We start from the raw sequence: 20,414 nt of genomic DNA, 5'->3' as shown, positions 1-20,414 counted from the left end.
TAAGTGTTAAGTGTCTGAGGCTGGATTTGAACTCAGGTCCTTCTGACTCCAGGGCCAATGCTCTATCCACTTCGCCACCTAGCTGCCCCTAATTATATTTCTTTTATTATTTTTATTTTTGGTGAGGCATTTGGGGTTAAGTGACTTGCCTAGGGTCACACAGGTAGTAAGTATAAAGTGTCTGAGGCTGGATTTAAACTCAAGTCCTCTTGAATCCAGGGCCGGTGCTCTATCCACTGTGCCGCCTAGCTGCCCCTCTCTTAAAATTTAAAGAGAGCAGTTTTTCTGAAGATGCAAAGGGGGTCTCAAAGGCCCTTGCTTGGTGCTAGAGCAGGTGTTCTCCTCTGCCCCAACCTCCTGGGACAGATGCAAGGGGCAAAGAAAGAAAAAGAATGTGTGTGCCATGATGAGGTATCCTTATTCTTTAACAATACCAAGCAACTTTCTTAAGCAATCCTTTTTTTCTGTTTTCTCTAACAGATTGTTCCCTCTGTCATCCCCATTCTATCACTTTTTTTGTGGGGAAATGGGGGTTAAGTGACTTGCCCAAGGTCACACAGCTAGTATGTGTTAAGTGTCTGAGGCTGGATTTGAACTCGGATCCTCCTGAATCCAGGGCCAGTGTTCTATCCACTGCACCACCTAGCTGCCCCCCTTATCACTTCTTTTGAATCTATTATTTTCTACTGCCTATGAACATGCTCATATCTTCCCTATTCTCTTTTCTTTTTTGTGAGGCAATTGGGGTTGAGTGACTTGCCCAGGGTCACACAGCTAGTAAGTGTCAAGTGTCTGAGGCCAAATTTGAACTCAGGTCCTCCTGACTCCAGGGCTGGTGCTCTATCCACTGTGCCACCTAGCTACCCCTTGTCTTCCCTCTTCTCAAAAAAAATCACTTTTTTCTTCCATCCACTATGTTAACCTTTACTTGTTCTGCCCTTTGTTTCTAAACTACTTGAACAAGCTAGCTACAATAATTGTGTTCACTTTCTTACCTCTCTCACTATTCTAAACCTCTTCTCATCTGTCTTCTAACCTTATCATTTCATCAATCCTGCTGTCTTCCAAGTTATCAGTGATCTCTTAGTTGCCAAATTCAATATTTCCTTAGCCTTTATTCTCCCCAACCTCTCTATAGTCTTTGACACTGCTAAACACCCTTTCCTTCTTGGTATTCTTTCTTTCTAGGTTTTTCTCTCTCCTCCTTAGAGAAAGCACTATCTCTGGTTCTCCTCCTATTAACCTAACTGCTCCTTCTCATTTTTCTTTATTAGATTTTCATTGAGATCCTGTACTGTAACTCTAGGTGTCACACACAGTTCCATCTTTGATCCTCTTCCCTTCTCCCTTTATATTGTTACCATTGTTGTTCTCAGTAACTTCTATGGATTTAATAAGCAGCTCTATGCTTTATTATTCTTGTCCTGCCCCATCTTGTGTACTTACTTTCAATCTTGCACCTTCAACTGTCTGTTAGACATTTGGGACTATATGTCGAATAGACATTCCTTTTTTGCGGGGCAATGAGGGTTAAATGACTTACCCAGGGTCACAAAGCTAGAAAGTGTCAAGTGTTTGAGGGTGGATTTGAACTCAGTTCCTCCTGAATCCAGGACCAGTGCTTTATCCACTGTGCCACCTAGGTGCCCCAAGATAGACAATTCTACTGAAACTGTGGTCACTGAGAAACACATGAGTAAAATTTCATGGCAACAAAATCTGATCCCAATGGCTGCTAATTCTGTATCAGACTGCCTTGTAATGGCAAAATCCAGTGATATTTTCAGTAAGCCTCAGGAGATAGATGCTAACATTGATTTTGTTGGTGGTGATGAATGGGAACACCTGCTAACTGATGACTTTTTGTTATGCAAATTACTCAAGTCCCTGAACTTTTAACTACTGAAAAGTCCACTGTTCAGAAAGATATTTGCATGCTTGCTTCCGATAAAAGTGATAAAGCTAAGGTAGGAATAAATAGAGATTTGATTTGTGGTAAAAGTCTTTGAAAAATTTTACAGGCTCTTCCTTCAGAGAAAAATAACAAACATTTCCCTGATCCTTCCAAAGCTCTGTTTCCTCCAAAGTCAGATAATGAACCTATGCACTTGGTACCTATTGAGAATGAAGTGCAATATGAGAGAAATCTCAGTAAGACAAGTTTTCCACCAAAATTCCTGGGTATCCTGAGCTTTCATTTGCATCTAATATCCAAAAGACAAAGGACATTATTTTTTTTTAAGTGAGGCAATTGGGGTTAAGTGACTTGCCCAGGGTCACACAGCTAGTAAGTGTTAAGTGTCTGAGGCCGGATTTGAACTCAGGTCCTCCCGACTCCAGGGCCGCTGCTCTATCCACTGCGCCACCTAGCTGTCCGACAAAGGGCATTATTGACCCCATGTTTGTATCAAATATGAAAGTTTCTGCAAAGCGGTCTCCTTTTTTCATCACAATGCATACCAATCATCAATTTCAAACTGGGGAGATGGTGAAAACCCACCTCACTGTTATCAATCATTTAATATGCCTGCTAAAACAAATCCTAATAACTCTTCAAGAAAATCTAATGAAACCAGTTTTTGTAACTTAAATAAGAAGGATGCACTAAAGCAGTGTTTTTTATTTGATGACTGTTCACCCCATTACATGTAACAAAGATATTCCTTCTTCTTCAAGAAATTAATGCAGTCCCCGTATTTCTCATAGTATAATAACAACCCAGACTCATCACCTTGTTATCAAAACATCAAGATGTTAATATTTTGATTACTTTTTCACCAAAATTAAAATCCTCAGACTCTTCCTCCTTTTAGTCACAGTAGTATACCATCAGGAAGCATATCTGACACCAACATTTTACAACATTCAGAGAAAAGCAAAACTCAGTTTGTTAATTCTTCCTTTGGGGAGGCTGTGCCACAGCAACTTTTGAAGAGACAGTCTTTGGAATCCTGTAAGCTACCTACAAAAGAGGAAGAAGAAAAAAAATAGAAAGTATTCCCCAGAAGAGAGTCAGACAAAGAGACAAGAAGCTCTTTTTGGAAGACTGTCTAGAGCATAGACATCAGTTAGGAATACAGCACATAATTACTTTAATTTTCTGAATGAAAAAATCCGTTTGTAGGAGAAGACATGTTAAAGACTTCACATCTATCCTTGATAGCCAATATTGTTTAGGGTTTTTTGTTGTTGTTTCTCTATGAGAAATCTGATACTGACTTATGTAGCATAGATTTATATTTTGTTATTTAATGTTTACAAATGTAAACAAACTTTACCTCCCAAATATATCTATATAGTAGGTAACAAAAGTTTTGCAAGATCTAGAAAGGCTGCAAGATTTAAAGTATTCATGTTCATCTTAATAATGTACTATAAGGGGGGCAGCTAGGTGGTGCAGTGGATAAAGCACCGGTCCTGGATTCAGGAGGACCTGAGTTCAAATCCAGCCTCAGACACTTGACACTTAATAGCTGTGAAACCCTGGGCAAGTCACTTAACCCTCATTGCCCTGCAAAAAAATAATGTACTATAATTTTATGAGCAAAATTGTTAGTAATTTTAAAACTGTGATTGTGGACAATCATCTCTGAGACGTGAAACTTTAAGATTCATAAAACATGTATCCTTTTTACTATTACAAAACTCAGGTCTTAGAAATATGATAAAGAGTCTGGGCTTTTGATATTTTTGTTCAATATCTGATTTGCTTTAGGTTTTTAATAAGGTCTCCAATTTTTATACTACTAGTATTGGGAGTGGGTGATAGAAATAAAGTATTCAATTCCATTGTAACTAATTAATAAATATTTCTATTTCAAACTTGAAAAAAAATTTAAAGAGACCACTGATCCCTTCCACTTCAATCTGAAAACATTTAGACAGATAAGAGTAGAGGAGGCAGCAGGATGGAGTGGCCACATTGCTGCACTTAAGAGACACAAACAGCTGAAATTTAAAAAGCAGGGGTAGCAGTCCTTATCTCAGACAAAGCAAAAGCAAAAACTGATCTAAGTAAAAGAGATAAGGCAGCCCTGGGCAAGTCACTTAACCCCAATTACCTCACTGAAAAAAAAAAGAGATAAGTAAGGAAACTAGTGTTGCTAAAAGGTATCATAGACAATGAAGTAATATCAGTACTAAACATATGTGCACCAAGGAGTATAGCATCCAAATTCTTAGAGGAGAAATTAAGTGAGTTACAAGAGGAAATAGACAGCAAAACTATATTAGTGGGGGATCTTAACCTCCCCCTCTCAGAACCAGATAAATCTTACTAAAAAATAAACGAGAAAGAAGTTAAAGAGGTGAATAGAACTTTAGAAAGGTTAGATATGGTGGACTTCTGGAGAAAATTGAATGGAGATAGGAAGGAATATACATTTTTCTCAGTGGTACATGGGACATACACAACAATTGACTATGTATTAGGGCAGAAAAACCTCACAGTCAAATGTAGAAAGGCAGAAAAGTAAATACATCCTTTTCAGATCATGATGCAATAAAAATTACATGTAATAAAGAGCCATGGAAAGATGGACTGAAAATTATTTGGAAACTAAATAATCTCATTCTAAAGAATGAATGGGTTCAAAAACCAAATCATGGAAACAATAACTTTATCAAAGACAATGACAAAAATGAAACAACATACCAAAACTAATTGGATGTAGCCAAAGCAGTTCTGAGGGAAAATTTTATATCTCTAAATGTATACATGAATAAAATAGAGAAAGAGATCAATGAATTGGGCATGCAACTAAAAAAAGCTAGAAAAAGAACAAATCTAAAATCCCCAATTAAATAGTAAATTAGAAATTCTGAAAATCAAAGGGGAAATTAATAAAATTGAAAGTAAGAAAACTGTAGAATTATTAATAGAATTAATAAATAAAACTGTTGGTTTTATGAAAAAATCAATAAAATAGATAAAACTTTGGTTACTTTGATTAAAAAAAAAAGAAAGAAGAAAACCAAATTACCAGTATCAAAAATGAAAGGGGTGAATTTACCACCAAAGAAAAGGAAATTAAAGCAATAATTTGGAGCTATTTTGCCAAACTGTACACCAATAAATTTGATGATCTAAATGAAATGAATGAATATTTTAAAAAATATAAACTGCCCAGATTAACAGAAGAGGAAATAAAAGATCTGAATATAGCCCCATTTTAGAAAAAAGAAATTGACCAAGCTATCAATGAACTCCCTAAGAAAAAATCTCCTGGGCCAGATGGGTTTACGAGTGAATTCTACCAAACATTTAAAGAACAATTAGTTCCAATACTATATAAATTATTTGGAAAAATTGGTGAAGAAGGAGTTCTACCAAATTCCTTTTATGTCACAAATATGGTGTTGATACCAAAACTAGGCAGAGCCAAAATAGAGAAAGGAAATTATAGACCAATTTCCCTAACAAACATAGATGTGAACATTTAAAATAAAATATTAGAAAGGAGATTATAGCAATTTATCACCCAGATAATACACTATGACCAGGTGGGACTTATACCAAGAATGCAGGGTTGATTCAACATTAGAAAAACTATCAACATAACCACATCAATAAGAAAACTAAACAAAATTATATAATTATCTCAATAGATGGAGAGAAGGCTTTTGACAAAATACAGGACTCATTCCTGTTTAAAACATTAGAGAACATACGAATAAATGGAATTTTCCTTAAAATGATGAGCAGTATCTACCTAATGCCATCAGTAAACATTATATGTAATGGGGATAAGTTATTCCCAGTAAGACCAGGAGTGAAACAGAGATGTCCATTATTACCTCCATTATTCAATATTGTAGTGGAAATGTTAGCTTTAGCAATAAGAGAAGAAAAAGGAATTGAAGGAATTAGAATAGGCAAGGAGGAAACAAAACTGTCACTCTTTGCAGATAATATGATCATATACTTAGAGAATCCTAGAGAAACAAATAGAAAAGTAAGTGAAACAATTAACAACTTTGGCAAAGTTGCAGGATATAAAGTAAATCCACATATATCATCAGCATCTCTATACATGACCAACAAAGCTCAGCAGTTAGAGATAGAAAATTTTCATTTTAAAATAACTGTAGACAATATTTGGGACTCTACCTGTCAAGGCAAACCCAGGAACTCTATAAACACAATTACAAAACACTTTTAACAAAAATAAAATCAGATCTAAATAATTGGAAAAATATTAATTGCTCATGGATAGGCTGAGCTAATATAATGAAAATGACAATTCTACCTAAATTAGTTTACTTATTCAGTACCATTCCAATCAGACTACCTAAAATTATTTTATAGAGCTAGAAAAAATATTAACAAAATTCATCTGGAAGAAGAAAAAGTCAAGAATATCAAGGGAACTAGTGAAAAAAAACATGCATGGGAAGGTGGGCTAGCCATACCAAATCTAAAACTATTCTATAAAGTGGCAGTCATCAAAACTATTTGCCACTAGTTAAGAAATAGAGTGGTGGATCAGGGGAATAGGTTAGGCACAGGAGACATAATAGTAAATGACTATAGTAATCTACTGTTTGACAAATCCAAAGACTCCAGCTTCTGGGGTAAGAACTCACTATTTGACAAAAACTAGGAAAAACTGGGAAAACTAGAAGATAGTGTGGCAGAAACTAGGCATAGACCAACATCTTGTACTGAATAGCAAAATAAGGTCAAAATGGGTACATGATGGGGCGGCTAGGTGGCGCAGTGGATAAAGCACCAGCCCTGGATTCAGGAGTACCTGAGTTCAAATCTGGCCTCAGACACTTGACACTTACTAGCTGTGTGACCCTGGGCAAGTCACTTAACCCCCATTGCCCTGCAAAAAAAAAAATGGGTACATGATTTAGACATAAAGGGTGATAGCATAGACAAGTTAGGAGAGGAAGGAATAATTTACCTCTCAGATCTTTGGAGAGGAGAAGAATTTATGACCAAATAAGAAATAGAGAATATTATTAAATGCAAAATGGATCATTATGATTACATTAAATTTTTAAAAAATTGTACAAACAGAAGCAGTGCAGCCAAGATTAGAAAGACAGCAGAAAGGTAGGAAACAATTTTTATAGTCAGTGTTTCTGATAAAGGCCTCATTTCTAAAATATATAGAGAACTAAATAAAATTCATAAGAATACAAGTCATTCCTCAATTGAGAAGTGGTCAAAGGATATGAACAGGCAATTTTCAGATGAAGAAATCAAAGCTATCTATTGCCATATGAAAAAATGCTGTAAAACATCATTGATTGGGGCAGCTAGGTGGTGCAGTGGATAGAGCACCGGCCCTGGAGTCAGGAGTAACTGAGTTCAAATCCGACCTCAGACACTTAACACACACTTACTAGCTGTGTGACCCTGGGCAAGTCACTTAACCCCAATTGCCTCACTAAAAAAAAAACAAAAACAAAAAACACATCATTGATTAGAGAAGTGCAAGTTATTTTTGTTTATTTTTTATTTTATATTTTTAAGATATTATAAATATTTTTGCCTAAATTACATGTAAAAAGAATTTTTAATGTCAATTTAAAAAACTTTGTGTTCCAAATTCTCTTCCTCCCTCTCCACCTCCCCCCACTAAGAACATAAGCAATTCAATATAAGTTATACATGTGTATTCATGGTAAACATTTCCACATTAGTCAGGTTGTGAAAGAAAAGAGACCAAAAAAAAAGTTTAAAAAAGGAAAAAAAAATATGCTTCAATCTGTATTCAGACATTATCAGTTCTTTCTCTGGAGGTGGACTGCATTTTTCATAAGTCCTTTAGAGTTGTCTTGGATCATTGTATTGCTGGAAATAGCTAAGTCATTCACAACTGATCATGTTACAATATTGCTGTTACTTTGTATACAGTATATTTCACTTTGCATTAGCTCATGTAAATCTTTCCAGGTTTTTCTAATAGTATCTTGCTCATCATTTCTTATAGCACAAAAGTGTTCCATCATAATCTCATCCCAGTTTGTTCAGCCATTCGCCAACTGATGGGCATCTCAATTTCTAATTCAACTTTTTTTGTTTTTTTTAATCTCTTTTTGGATATTCACCTAGTAGTATTATTTACTAGGTCAAAGAGTATACATGTTTTTATAGCCCTTTGGCCATAGTTCCAAGTTGCTCTACAGAATGTTTATGTTTAAATAAAAACAAACAAACAAACAAAAAACCCAAAACAAAATGTTTAAATCAGTTTATAACTTCACCAAGAGTGCTTTAATGTCTCATTTCCCCTATAATATTTGCCATTTTCCTCTGCTGTCCTGTTATTAAAACCAATAGGTATGAGGTAGTACCCCAGAATTGTTTTGACTTACATCAGAGAAGTACAAATTAAAACAACTCTGAGATACCACCTCACACATATCAAATTGGCTAATATGATAAAAAAAAAGGAAAATAATAAATGTTGGAGAAGCTGTGGAAAAATTGGAACACTAATACATTGTTGGTGGAGTTGTGAACTTATTCAGCCATTCTGGAGAGCAATTTGGAACTGTGCCCCGAGGGCTATAAAACTGAGTATACCTAAAGACATCATAAAAAGGGGAAGAGGACTCACATGTACAAAAATATTTATAGGTGTTCTTTTTTTGTGATGACAAAGAATTGGAAATTGAGGGAATGTGCCTCAGTTGGGGAATGGCTGAACAACTTGTGGTATATGAATGTAATTCAATACTATTGTGCTTTGAGAAATGATGAACAGGCAGATTTCAGAAAAACCTGGGGGGCAGCTAGGTGGCACAGTGGATAGAGCACCGGCCCTGGATTCAGGAGGACCTGACTTCAAATCCGGCCTCAGACACTTAACACTTACTAGCTGTGTGAGCCTGGGCAAGTCACTTAACCCCCATTGCCTCACTAAAAAAAAAAGAAAAAGAAAAACCTGGAAAGATTTAAATGGATTGATGTTGAGTGAAGTGAGCAGAACTAGGGGAACACTATACACACTAACAGTGATATTGTACAATGATCAGCTGATGATACCCTTGACTCTTCTCAGCAGTAAGGTGATCCAAGACAAATCCAAAGGACGCATGATGGAAAATACTCTCCATATCCAGAAAAAAATCTGTGGGATCTGAATGCAGATTGAATCATACTATTTATACTTTTTTTTCTTTTTTGAGGTTTTTCCCTTTCTTCTGATTCTTTTTCCTCAATGTTACTAATGTGAAAAAAATAAATTGGGAGATAGAGCTTGAAAATACAAATTGTCTTAGAGCACAAGATGGCAGGCATGGGAGTAGTCTTTGAGGAGAGAATGTCAGAGCTGTGTAAAAGGATTTTCAGAACTTGGTGAATCTTTTCAATACAGAAGGTGAGAACTAGGAGTGGCCTCAACATTACAGAATCTCATAGGAGGAAGGGCTCTGGTAAGATAGATAGTAGGGGGGGTGCAGCTAGGTGGCACAGTGGATAGAGCACCGGCCTTGGATTCAGGAGGACCTGAATTCAAATCCGGCCTCAGACATTTGACACTTATTAGCTGTGTGACTCTGGGCAAGTCATTTAACCCTCATTGCCCTGCCAAAAACAAAAAAACAAACAAAAAGATAGATAGTAGGAAACATTTATAAAGCAGTTTAAGGCTGGCAAAGTGCTTGACAAATAAGATCTCATTTCATCTTCACAATATAGTCTTGAAGTAAGTGCCATTTTCACCCTCATTTTATACTTGAGGAAACTGAGGCAAAGAAAGTTTAAGTGGTTTGTCTAGGGCCATCACCCACTGATATCCAAGGTCTGATTTGAACTCAGGACTTTCTGACTTTCCAGGACTCTAAACCCTGTGCCACCTAGCTTCCTGTCCTGGGACCTGAGAGAGTTGTTGTTTAGTCAAGTTCTGACTCTTTAAGTGACTTGCCAAGGATCATATCCTTGTAAATTTCTGAGGCTCAATTTGAACTGAAGATGAGTCTTCCTGACTTCAGGGTCAGGAGTATGCCAGCCAGCTGCTCATTGAGAAAATTCTTAGAACATAAAAAGCCATCAACCAGAAATAGTTAAAAACAATTTATATCATATCTATTCTGTGCAACAAGATAAGGGGAGGGATAGGATGACTTTGAAAATACCAGACGAAAGTATTTCTGATTAAAAAACCCCTCTATTTCAATAAAATTCACTCAGCCCTTTGTGTTGTTCTAAATTAAATTTAGGTCCTGTAGCATAAAGCCCAGGAAAGAACATGAAAACAGAGTGGTTTATATGCATAAAAGAAAAATGAAGATCAAAAACATAATTCCATGCAGTATGATCATCAGGTAAGACAGATATTGATGTTGTTAGGATTGGCAGTGTTAAATGAATATATGGATCACCTGGATTTGATGGAGATACCTTGTTATCCAAATGGATTTTATGAGACCCTGGAAAATGCCCTTTGGCTAAAACTTCAGGCTAAACCCAGATAGCTAGCAGATAAGTCCCTGTTTACTAACTTCTTTCCCCAAGAGAGTAAACAAATCAAAATGCCCCTTTTGACTAAACTTCAACTAATGAGTCCCCATTCACTATCTTCTTTCCCCCAAAGAGTAAATAGAGCAAATATCTAGACATCCTTGTCCTTGGTAAACCCTTCCTATGTCTTTAAGCTGCCTGTTAGAGTATTTTCTTTCTTTCTTTCTTTCATTTTTTTTTTTTTGGTGTGGGGCAATGAGGGTTAAGTGACTTGCCCAGGGTCACACAGCTAGTAAGTATCAAGTGTCTGAGTCCAGATTTGAACTCAGGTCCTCCTGAATCCAGGGCCAGTGCTTTATCCACCATGCCTCCTAGCTGCCCCCTATAGTATTTTCTTTAGGTTAATTTGTATCATGCTAATAAAACTGACATCACCCTGTAACCAGTGAGCAGAGCAAACCTTATATACCCTCAGAAAGAGGGAGTCCTTGGACTCTCTTGGAAGGGGAGACTCCACACATGACCACATGTTATTTTTTTCTTCTTGGAAAAAACTATTAAATTGATATTGTGTGAAGGAAAAATCCATCCTCTTCTCAATAATTCTCAGGAACTCAGCAGTGAAGTGACAAAGGCTTTATTTCATTCTCATGAGAAGGAGGCAGCTAGTGGGTGCCCAGAAAGGGGGCTCGCAGGCCCTGTTTTATACCCTAGTCCCTAATGCAAATGGACCCTCCCCTTTTTCATCACTGGTGGGGTTACAATCTATGCGCAAAAACTAGCTAATCTGAACGCAGTATTCCCACCCCTCTTCCTTGTATGGGCATAACTCAGGAGTGGACCTTATACTTCCTTATATGGACACAACTCTGGAGTAGACCTTATTGAGACCAGGGCTCCTTGAACCATGTGACCTTACTAACCTGAGGGGGAGGAGGGGATCTGAGACCTTTGTCCTACAAACAGGTCAGGGGTAGTATGACTGACTGTTATATCCACATTGAGAGGAGACAACTACCCATTTCTCACATATTGTGTTTTTTTTCTGTCTGTCTCTGATCTGGTTTTGTTCTGTAGGAGACATGTCTCTGATCTGTTTTTGCTTTTATTTTTGGTAGGAGGTATTATAAGATATTATAATTTCTCTGATCTGTTTATTGATTTGTTTATAGGAGACAGGCAGATACAAAAGCTATATTTTAATATTTGACAACAGTGAATGCAGAATATTTTGAAAAGTAAGGTTTTAGGGGCAGCTAGGTGGTACAGTAGATAGAGCACTGGCCCTGGAATCAGGAGGACCTGAGTTCAAATGCAACCTCAGACACTTAACACTTATTAGCTGTGTGACCCTAGGCAAGTCACTTAACCCCAATTGCCTCAAAAGAAAGAAAGAAAGAAAGGAAGGAAGGAAGGAAGGAAGGAAGGAAGGAAGGAAGGAAGGAAGGAAGGAAGGAAGGAAGGAAGGAAGAAAGAAAGAAAGAAAGAAAGAAAGAAAGAAAGAAAGAAAGAAAGAAAGAAAGAAAGAAAGAAAGAAAGAAAGAAAGAAAGAAAGAAGGAAAGAAGGAAAGAAAGAGAAAGAAAGAAAAGTAAGGTTTTAAATTGACAGGATTTGAATGGAATCTCCTTTGGCCTTTGAAATGCCTCCATTGTTAAGATGTGTACAATGATTAACAGAGGAATTAATTTTAAAAGGCTTAAAAGAAACAAAAGCCTAGAATATCAGAAAAGGTCAGATCCTGGAGCATAGAGTATCAAGGCTGTTAGAGAACTTGGAATATGGAAGGTCTAGTCTGGCCTAGAACACAGAATAGAGTATTAGACTTGACAGCCCATTTAGAAGAAGGGATATCAGTTCTAGGAGAGCCCTACACTATAGAAGTTCAGAAGGAAGAGAAGCTGGAACAACACAGGCTGGGGCTGTGATGGTCTTAGACAACTCCAAAGCATTCCTCATGGGAAATGCTCCCCAAGTCCAGAACAAAGTACTAGGGACTCTGAATGCAGATGGAAACATACTATTTATTTCTACTCTTTCTTTTTGAGGTTTTCCCCTTTTGTTCTGATTCTTCTTTCACAACATGACTAATGCAGAAATATGGCTAATGTGATTGTACATATATAACCTCTATCAGATTGCTTTCTGTCTTGGGAAGGAGGGGAAAGGAGGGAGGGAGAAAAATTTGGAACTAGAAATCTTATAAAAACAAATGTTGAAAACTATCTTTACATGTATCTGGAAAATAATAAAATACTATTAAGATTTTTTTAAAAAAGAAACTATTTGAACAACCAGGAAAAAAAAATGTAACCTGGAAATGTTTAACAAAATAAATATAAACAATATAATATTAAAAAAAAAAAAGAACAAAAGAACATGGTCCAAAGGCATGAAGACTAGAATTGGAGATAGCAAAGCCAGATTCCAATTCCAACTCTACTAGTTCCTACAATGACTATAGAAGTGTGTTTTTCTAAAATTATTGCTACTACTGTACTTTGTAAATTAATTGCTTGCTATTATACCAGTTTGGGTAGTAAGCATTTAATATTAATTAATAGTATATATCAATAAAGTATTGACTGAGTTTTCCCTAACTTGTCATGGTCTCAGGCCTTCAGAACTACATATTCCTAAGAGGAAGAGCCTTCTCCAAGAGAAAGTGTCCAGAGTTAAGAGAGGGAGCCCAGAGAGAAGGGCCCTGGAGTGGCCAGAGGCTTTATCTTCTTTAGATAGAGGCAGATACATTGATCTAAGCTAATGGGTTAGCACCATTCAGTTGCATTGATTGACAGGACTTGAGGGGGGTCTAAATTAAAATGAACTCTACAGATGACCTCAGAGAAGAGTATGCCAAAGACTGTACTGAAGGGCAAAGTCCACTATCTAGGTGTGGTTCTTCACTGAGCTAGACAGAAGAGTCTTTCTGCATTTCCTTTGTTGCCTTGGGCTCATCCCAGGCAAGAGCTGAACTTTCTGGATGGGGGGGGGGAGAAAGGACTGAAACTGACAACTGGGTCCCCCCTAGAAATCCATTATTAATACTTATTTTCTCAGAGAAGCCATTTCATTTACTAGGTAATGCTACATATTGCAGGGTTAACAATGTTGCTAGTATCTCTAAGCACACAGGAAAACATTCATCTGTTGTTGGAATTATCCCTGGTTACATCTCAATGTAACTTTTGATTTTTATTTTAAATAATTCCTCCAAAGAAATGTCAAATTTCTTTCCATACCAATCCTCTTACCAAAACAAAACAAAAAAAGAGTAGAGAACATAATGTCTCCTACAGGAAAAACCAGATCAGAGACAGACAGGAAAAAGTACCATTTTCCTTGTCCCAAGAACAAGCAGGCATAAACCATGCAGAGACCCTTTCCAAAGAAGCAACTCAAAGAATTCCTCTTTCTGAGGGTATATAAGGTTTCTTTGCTCACTGGTTACAGGGTATTAGCAGTTTCATTCCCATGATACAAATCAACCCAAAAGCGAATATTATAACAAGAATGGATGCAATGCAAAGCAGTTTTAACAGTTTTAGCTGTAGCAAGTATGTAGGAAATATAAAAATACTATGATAAGGTTAAATGATTCCAAAAAAAGAGTTTGGCAAGGATGAGGATGCTCAGATGTCCCCACAAGATAGGGACTTACTATCCTGGGGAAAGAAGTCACCAGATACGGACTTATCTGCTAGCAATTTGGGTTCCATTTGGAGTTCAGTTAAAGGGCATTTTGCTCCTTTTAATCCAGGATTTTGTAAAATGCTTTTGAGTAATAAGGTAGCTCCATCAAATCCAGGTGGTCCATACATTCTTATTAACAGCAAAGACTGACCATTTTCATGTATTGCTTTCTCCAAAGTTTTACTGTTGTGAATGGGCAACATTTATACTTCACCCTGGAACCAGGGGCACTGTAGGCTGAACCCGTACAATGCTCTTGCTACTGCTTTTTTTTCTGATAAAAGTATTTTTTTCCAGTTAGATGTAAAGATAGTTCTCAACATTTGTTTGTACAAGCTTTCCAATTTCAGATTTTTCTCCCTCCCTCCCCCTTCCCCTAGACAGCAGGTAATCTGATATAGGTTATATAGTTACATAATAACATTAAACATATTTCTGTATTAGTCATGTTATAAGAGAAAAATCAGAGCAATGAGGAAAAACCTCAAAAGAAAAAAACAACAGCACCAAAAGCAAAAGAAATAGTATGGTTCATTCAGCATCTCTACTCGATGGTTCTTCTTTTTTCTGGACTTGGAGATCCCCTTCCATCATGGGTCCCCTGGAACTCTTCTGTACCATCGCATTGGTGAGAAGAATCTCGTCCACCACAGTGGATCAACCCACAATGTTGATGATACTATGTACAATGTTCTTCTGGTTCTGCTCATCTCACTCATCATCAATTCATGCAAGTCCTTCCAGGTTTCTATGAACTCCTCCTGCTCATTGTTTCTTACAGCACAATAGAATTCCATTACATTCATATACCACAACTTGTTCAGACATTCCCCAATTGATGGGTATCCCCTCAATTTCCAATTCCTTGCCACCACAAAAAGAGCAGCTATAAATATTTTTGTACATGTGGGTCCTTTTCTCTTTATGATCTCTTTGGGGAAAAGACCCAAAAGTGGTTTTGCTGGGTCAAAGGGTATGCACAGCTTTATAGCCCTTTGGGCATAATTCTAAATTGCTCTCCAGAATGGCTGGATTAGTTCACAGCTCCACCAACAATGCATTAGTGTACCAATTTTCCCATAGTGTCTCCAACATTCATTATTTTCCTTTTTTGTCATATTAGTCAATCTGATAGGTGTCAGGTGGTACTTCAGAGTTGTTTAATTTGCACCTCTCTAATCAATAGTAATTTAGAGCATTTTTCACATGGGAATAGATAGCTTTTATTTCTTCATCAGAAAACTGCCTGTTCATATCCTTTGACCATTTCTGAATTGGGGAATGACTTGGATTCATATAAATTTGATTTAGTTCCCTATATATTTTAGAAATAAGACCTTTTTAAAAAAAAAGAAATGAGACCTTTATCAGAGGTACTGGCCATAAAAATTGTTCCCCAGCTTTCTGCATCCCTTCTAATTTTGGATGCATTTCTTCTGTTTGTACAAAACCTTTTTAATTTAATGTAATCAAAATCATCCATTTTGCATTTCATAATATTCTCTATTGTTTGGTTATAAACTATTCTCCTTTCCAAAGATCTGAAAGGTAAACTATTCCTTCCTCTCCTAATTTACCTATGGTATCATCTCTTATGTCTAAATCATGTATTCATTTGGACCTTATTTTAGTGTGTATTTAGTATTTAGGTGTAAGATGTTGGTCTATGCCTAATTTCTGCCATACTATCTTCCAGTTTTCCCAGAAGTTTTTGTCAAATACTGAATTCCTATTCCAGAAGCTGGAGTCTTTGGGTTTATCAAACACTGCATTACTAATGTTATTTGCTACTATGTCTCCTGTGCCTAACCTATTCCATTGATCCTCCACTCTATTTCTTGGCCAGTACCAGATAGTTTTGATGACTGCCGCTTTATAGTAGAGCTCCAGATTTGGTACCCACCTTCCTGTGCATTTTTTTCATTATTTTCCTTGATATTCTTGACTTTTTGTTTTTCCAGATGAATTTTGTTATTATTTTTTCTAGCTCTATAAAATATTTTTAGGTAGTCTGATTGGTGTGGCACTGTAAATTAATTTAGGTAGAATTGTCATTTTTACTATATTAGCTCTACCTATCCATGAGCAATTGATATCTTTCCAATTATTTAGATCTGATTTGATTTGTGTGAAAAGTGTTTGGTAATTATGTTCATAGAGTTCCTGGGTTTGTCTTGGCAAGTAGACTCCTAAGTATTTTATATTATCTACCATTACTTGCTGCTGGACTTTGTTGGTCATGTATAGAAATGCTGATGATTTATGTGGATTTATTTTATATCCTGCTACTTTGCTAAAGTTGTTAATTGTTTCAAGTAATTTTTGACTTGATTCTCTAGGATTCCTTAAGTATACCATCATATCATCTGCAAAGAGTGATAGTTTTGTTTCCTCCTTGCCTATTCTAATTCCTTTAATTCCTTTCTCTTCTCTGATTGCTAAAGCTAACATTTCTAGGACAATATTAAATAATAGGGGTGATAATGGACATCCCTGTTTCACCCCTGATCTTATTGGGAAGGCCTCTAATTTATCTCCATTGCATATAATACTTGCTGATGGCTTTAGGTAGATACTGTTTATTATTCTAAGGAAAGCTCCACCTATTCCTAAACTCTCTAGTGTTTTTATTAGGAATGGGTGCTGTATTTTGTCAAAAGCTTTCTCTGCATCTATTGAGATAATCATATGATTTTGGGTAGTTTTCTTATTGATGTGGTTGATTATGTTAATAGTTTTTCTAATGTTGAACCAGCCCTGCATTCCTGGTATAAATCCCACCTGGTCATAGTGTATTATCCTGGTGATCACTTGCTGTAATCTCCTTGCTAATATCTTGTTTAAGATTTTAGCATCAATATTCATTAGGGAAATTGGTCTATAATTTTCTTTCTCTGTTTTTGCTTTGCCTGGTTTTGGTATCACCACCATATTTGTGTCATAAAACGAATTTGGTAGAACTCCTTCTTCACCTATTTTTCCAAATAATTTGTATAATATTGGAATTAATTGTTCTTTAAATGTTTGGTAGAATTCACCTGTAAACCCATCTGGCCCTGGGGATTTTTTCTTAGGGAGTTCATTAATGGCTTGTTCAATTTCTTTTTCTAATATGGGTTTATTTAAGGATTTTATTTCTTCTTCCGTTAACCTGGGCAGTTTGTATTTTTGTAAATATTCATCCAATTCATTTAGATTGTCAAATTTATTGGCATACAGTTGGGCAAAATAATTCCTAATTATTGACTTAATTTCCACTTCATTGGTGGTAACATCACCCATTTCATTTTTGATACTGGTAATTTGGTTTTCTTCTTTCTTTTTTTTAATCAAATTAACCAATATTTTATCTATTTTATTGGTTTTTTCATAAAACCAGCTCTTAGTTTTATTGATTAATTCTATAGTTTTTTTGCTTTCAATCTTTCTCCTTTGATTTTCAGGATCTCTAATTTAGTGTCTAATTAGGGATTTCTAATTTGTTCTTTTTCTAGCTTTTTAAGTTGCATGCCCAATTCATTAATTTCCTCTTTCTCTTTTTTATTCATGTAAGCATTTAGAGCTATAAATTTTCCCCTAATGCACCAAGTGGTGCATCCCATAGATTTTGGTATGTTGTCTCATTATTGTCATTCTCTTGGATAAAGTTATTGATTGTTTCTATTATTTCTTGTTGGGCCCATTCATTCTTTAGAATGAAATTATTTAGTTTCCAATTGATTTTCATTCTACTTTTCCCTGGCTCTTTCTTACATGTAATTTTTATTGCATCATGATCTGAGAAGGATGCATTTACTATTTCTGCCTTTCTACATTTGACTATGATGTTTTTTTTGCCCCAATACATGGTCAATTTTTGAAAATGTGCCATGTACTGCTGAGAAAAGGTATATTCCTTTCTATCCCCATTCAATTTTCTCCAGACATCTATCATGTCTAACTTTGCTAGTAATCTATTCACCTCTTTCACTTCTTTCTTATTTATTTTTTGGCTAGATTTATCTAATTCTGAGATGGGGAGATTCAGATCCCCCACTAGTATAGTATTACTGTCTAATTCCTCTTGTAACTCATTTAACTTCTTCTCTAAGAACTTCGATGCTATACCACTTGGTGCATACATATTTAATATTGATATTACTTCATTATCTATAGTACCTTTAAGCAAGATGTAATTTCCTTCCTTATCTCTTTTAATGAGATCTATTTTTGCCTGCACTTTGTCTGAGATAAGGATTGCTATCCCTGCCTTTTTTACTTTAGCTGAGGCATAATATATTCTGCTCCAGCCTTTTACCTTTACTCTGTGTGTATCTCTCTGCTTCAAATGTGTTTCTTGTAAACAGCATATTGTAGGATTCTGGTTTTTAATCCACTCTGCAATTCGCTTCTGTTTTATAACAGAGTTCATCCCATTCACATTCACAGTTATTATTACTGACTGTCTATTCCCCTCCATTCTATTTACCCCCTTTGTACTTTTCCCCCCTTCTTTCACCCTATTCCTCCTCACTGAGGTTTTACTTCTTACCCCTGCCTCCCCAGATCTGCCCTCCCTTTTTATCACCCCCCTCTCTTTTCTTTACCCCTTTCTCCCTTGCTTTTGTCCTCCCTTCTATCAGTCCCCCCCTTTCCCTTCCCCTTTTGCTTCCCTAAAGAATGAGTTAAGTTTCTTTATCCCAATGAACGTATATGTTATTCCCTCTTTGAGTCAAATCTAATGAGAATAGGGTTGAAACAATGTTCCCCCTCCTTTCTTTCCCTCTATTGTAATAGGTTTTTTTTTCCACCTCTTCATATGATATAATTCATCCCATTCCACCTCCCCTTTCCTCTCTTCCCCATAGACTCCCTTTTTAACCCCTTAATTCTTTTGTATCATCACATCAAAGACAATTTATATTTATACCCTCTATGTAAAGTCCTTCTCTCTGCCCAAATACATTTACAGTTCTTAAGAGTTATGAGTATTATTTTCCTGTGTAGGGATATAAACAGTTTAACCTAATAGGGTAACCTTTTTTTTCCCCCCTCTGTTTACCTTTTTAAACTTCTCTTGAGTCTTGTATGTTGAGATCAAATCTTCTGTTTAGTTCTGGTCTTTTCACCAGGAAAGATTGAAAGTCCCCAATGTCATTAAATGTCCATCATTTCCCCTGAAAGAAAATGCACATTTTTGCTGGGTAATAGATTCTCGGCTGCAATCCAAGCTACTTTGCCTTCCGGAATATCATATTCCAAGCCTTGCAGTCCTTTAATGTTGAAGCTGCCAGGTCCTGAGCAATCCTGACTGTGGCTCCATGATATTTAAATTGCTTCTTTCTGGCTGCTTGGAGTATTTTCTCCTTCACCTGATAATTCTGGAATTTGGCTACAATATTCCTTGGAGTTTTCCTTTTGGGGTCTCTTTCAGGAGGTGATCAGTGGACTCTTTCAATGATGATTTTATCCTCTGATTCTATGATATCAGGGCAGTTCTCCTTAATAATTTCCTGGAATATGGTGTCTAGATTCTTTTTCTGGTCATGGCTTTCAGGCAGTCCAATGATTCTCAAATTGTCTCTCCTTGATCTGTTTTCCAGAGCAGTTGTCTTTCCAATGAGGTATTTCACATTTTCTTCTATTTTTTCATTTTTTTGATTCTGCTTGACTGATTCCTGGTGTCTCATGGATTCCTTATCTTCCAACTGTCCCACTTTAATTTTTAAGGCATTGTTTTCTTCAGTGAGATTATGCACCTTTTTTTCCATTTGGCCAAATGAATTTTTTAAGGCTTTGTTTTCTTCAGTGAAATTATGTGCTTCCTTTTCCAAGCTGCTGATTCTTTTTTCATAGTTTTCTTGTTTTGCTTTCATTTCTCTCCCCATTTTTTCTTCTACCTCTTGCAATTGATTTTTAAAATCCTTTTTGAGCTCTTCCCGGAAGGCTTTTTGTTCTTGAGACCAATTCGCCTTCCCTTGTGAGGCTTCAAATGTAGGCAATTTGAGGCTATTGTCCTCATCTGAGTTTGTGTTGGCTTCTTCCCTATTGATACAGAAGCTCTCAATGGAGAGGGCTCTTTTTTGCTTCTTACTCATTATTGCAGCTTATTTATTTATTTTTTAAAGTTGAGGTCTGCTCTGGGGGCACCAGGGTCTCTGTTTTGGGCTTCTTGTGCCGGGGTATAGGTGCTGTGTGACCGGGCTTTTACTCTGAGGCCTTTATGGTGTGTGGAGATCCCCCACCCTGCACTTCCTGTCTGATTGTGCTCAGCCAGCCAGGCTCAGGACCCCGGCGTCTGATCCCTTTTTCTTCTCCGATTGC

At 36.5% G+C, this 20,414-nt stretch overlaps 1 pseudogene; it reads left to right on the top strand.

Annotated features, from left to right (window-relative positions):
* Window positions 1-20,414, top strand: part of LOC122733926 — a 66,835-nt pseudogene that overhangs the window by 27,873 nt on the left and 18,548 nt on the right.

This window comes from Dromiciops gliroides, chromosome X (genome assembly GCF_019393635.1).
Source record: "Dromiciops gliroides isolate mDroGli1 chromosome X, mDroGli1.pri, whole genome shotgun sequence".
Lineage (NCBI taxonomy): Eukaryota > Metazoa > Chordata > Mammalia > Microbiotheria > Microbiotheriidae > Dromiciops > Dromiciops gliroides.
The sequence above is the reverse complement of the archived record's forward strand: the minus strand, read 5'-3'. Positions and strand labels throughout refer to the sequence as shown.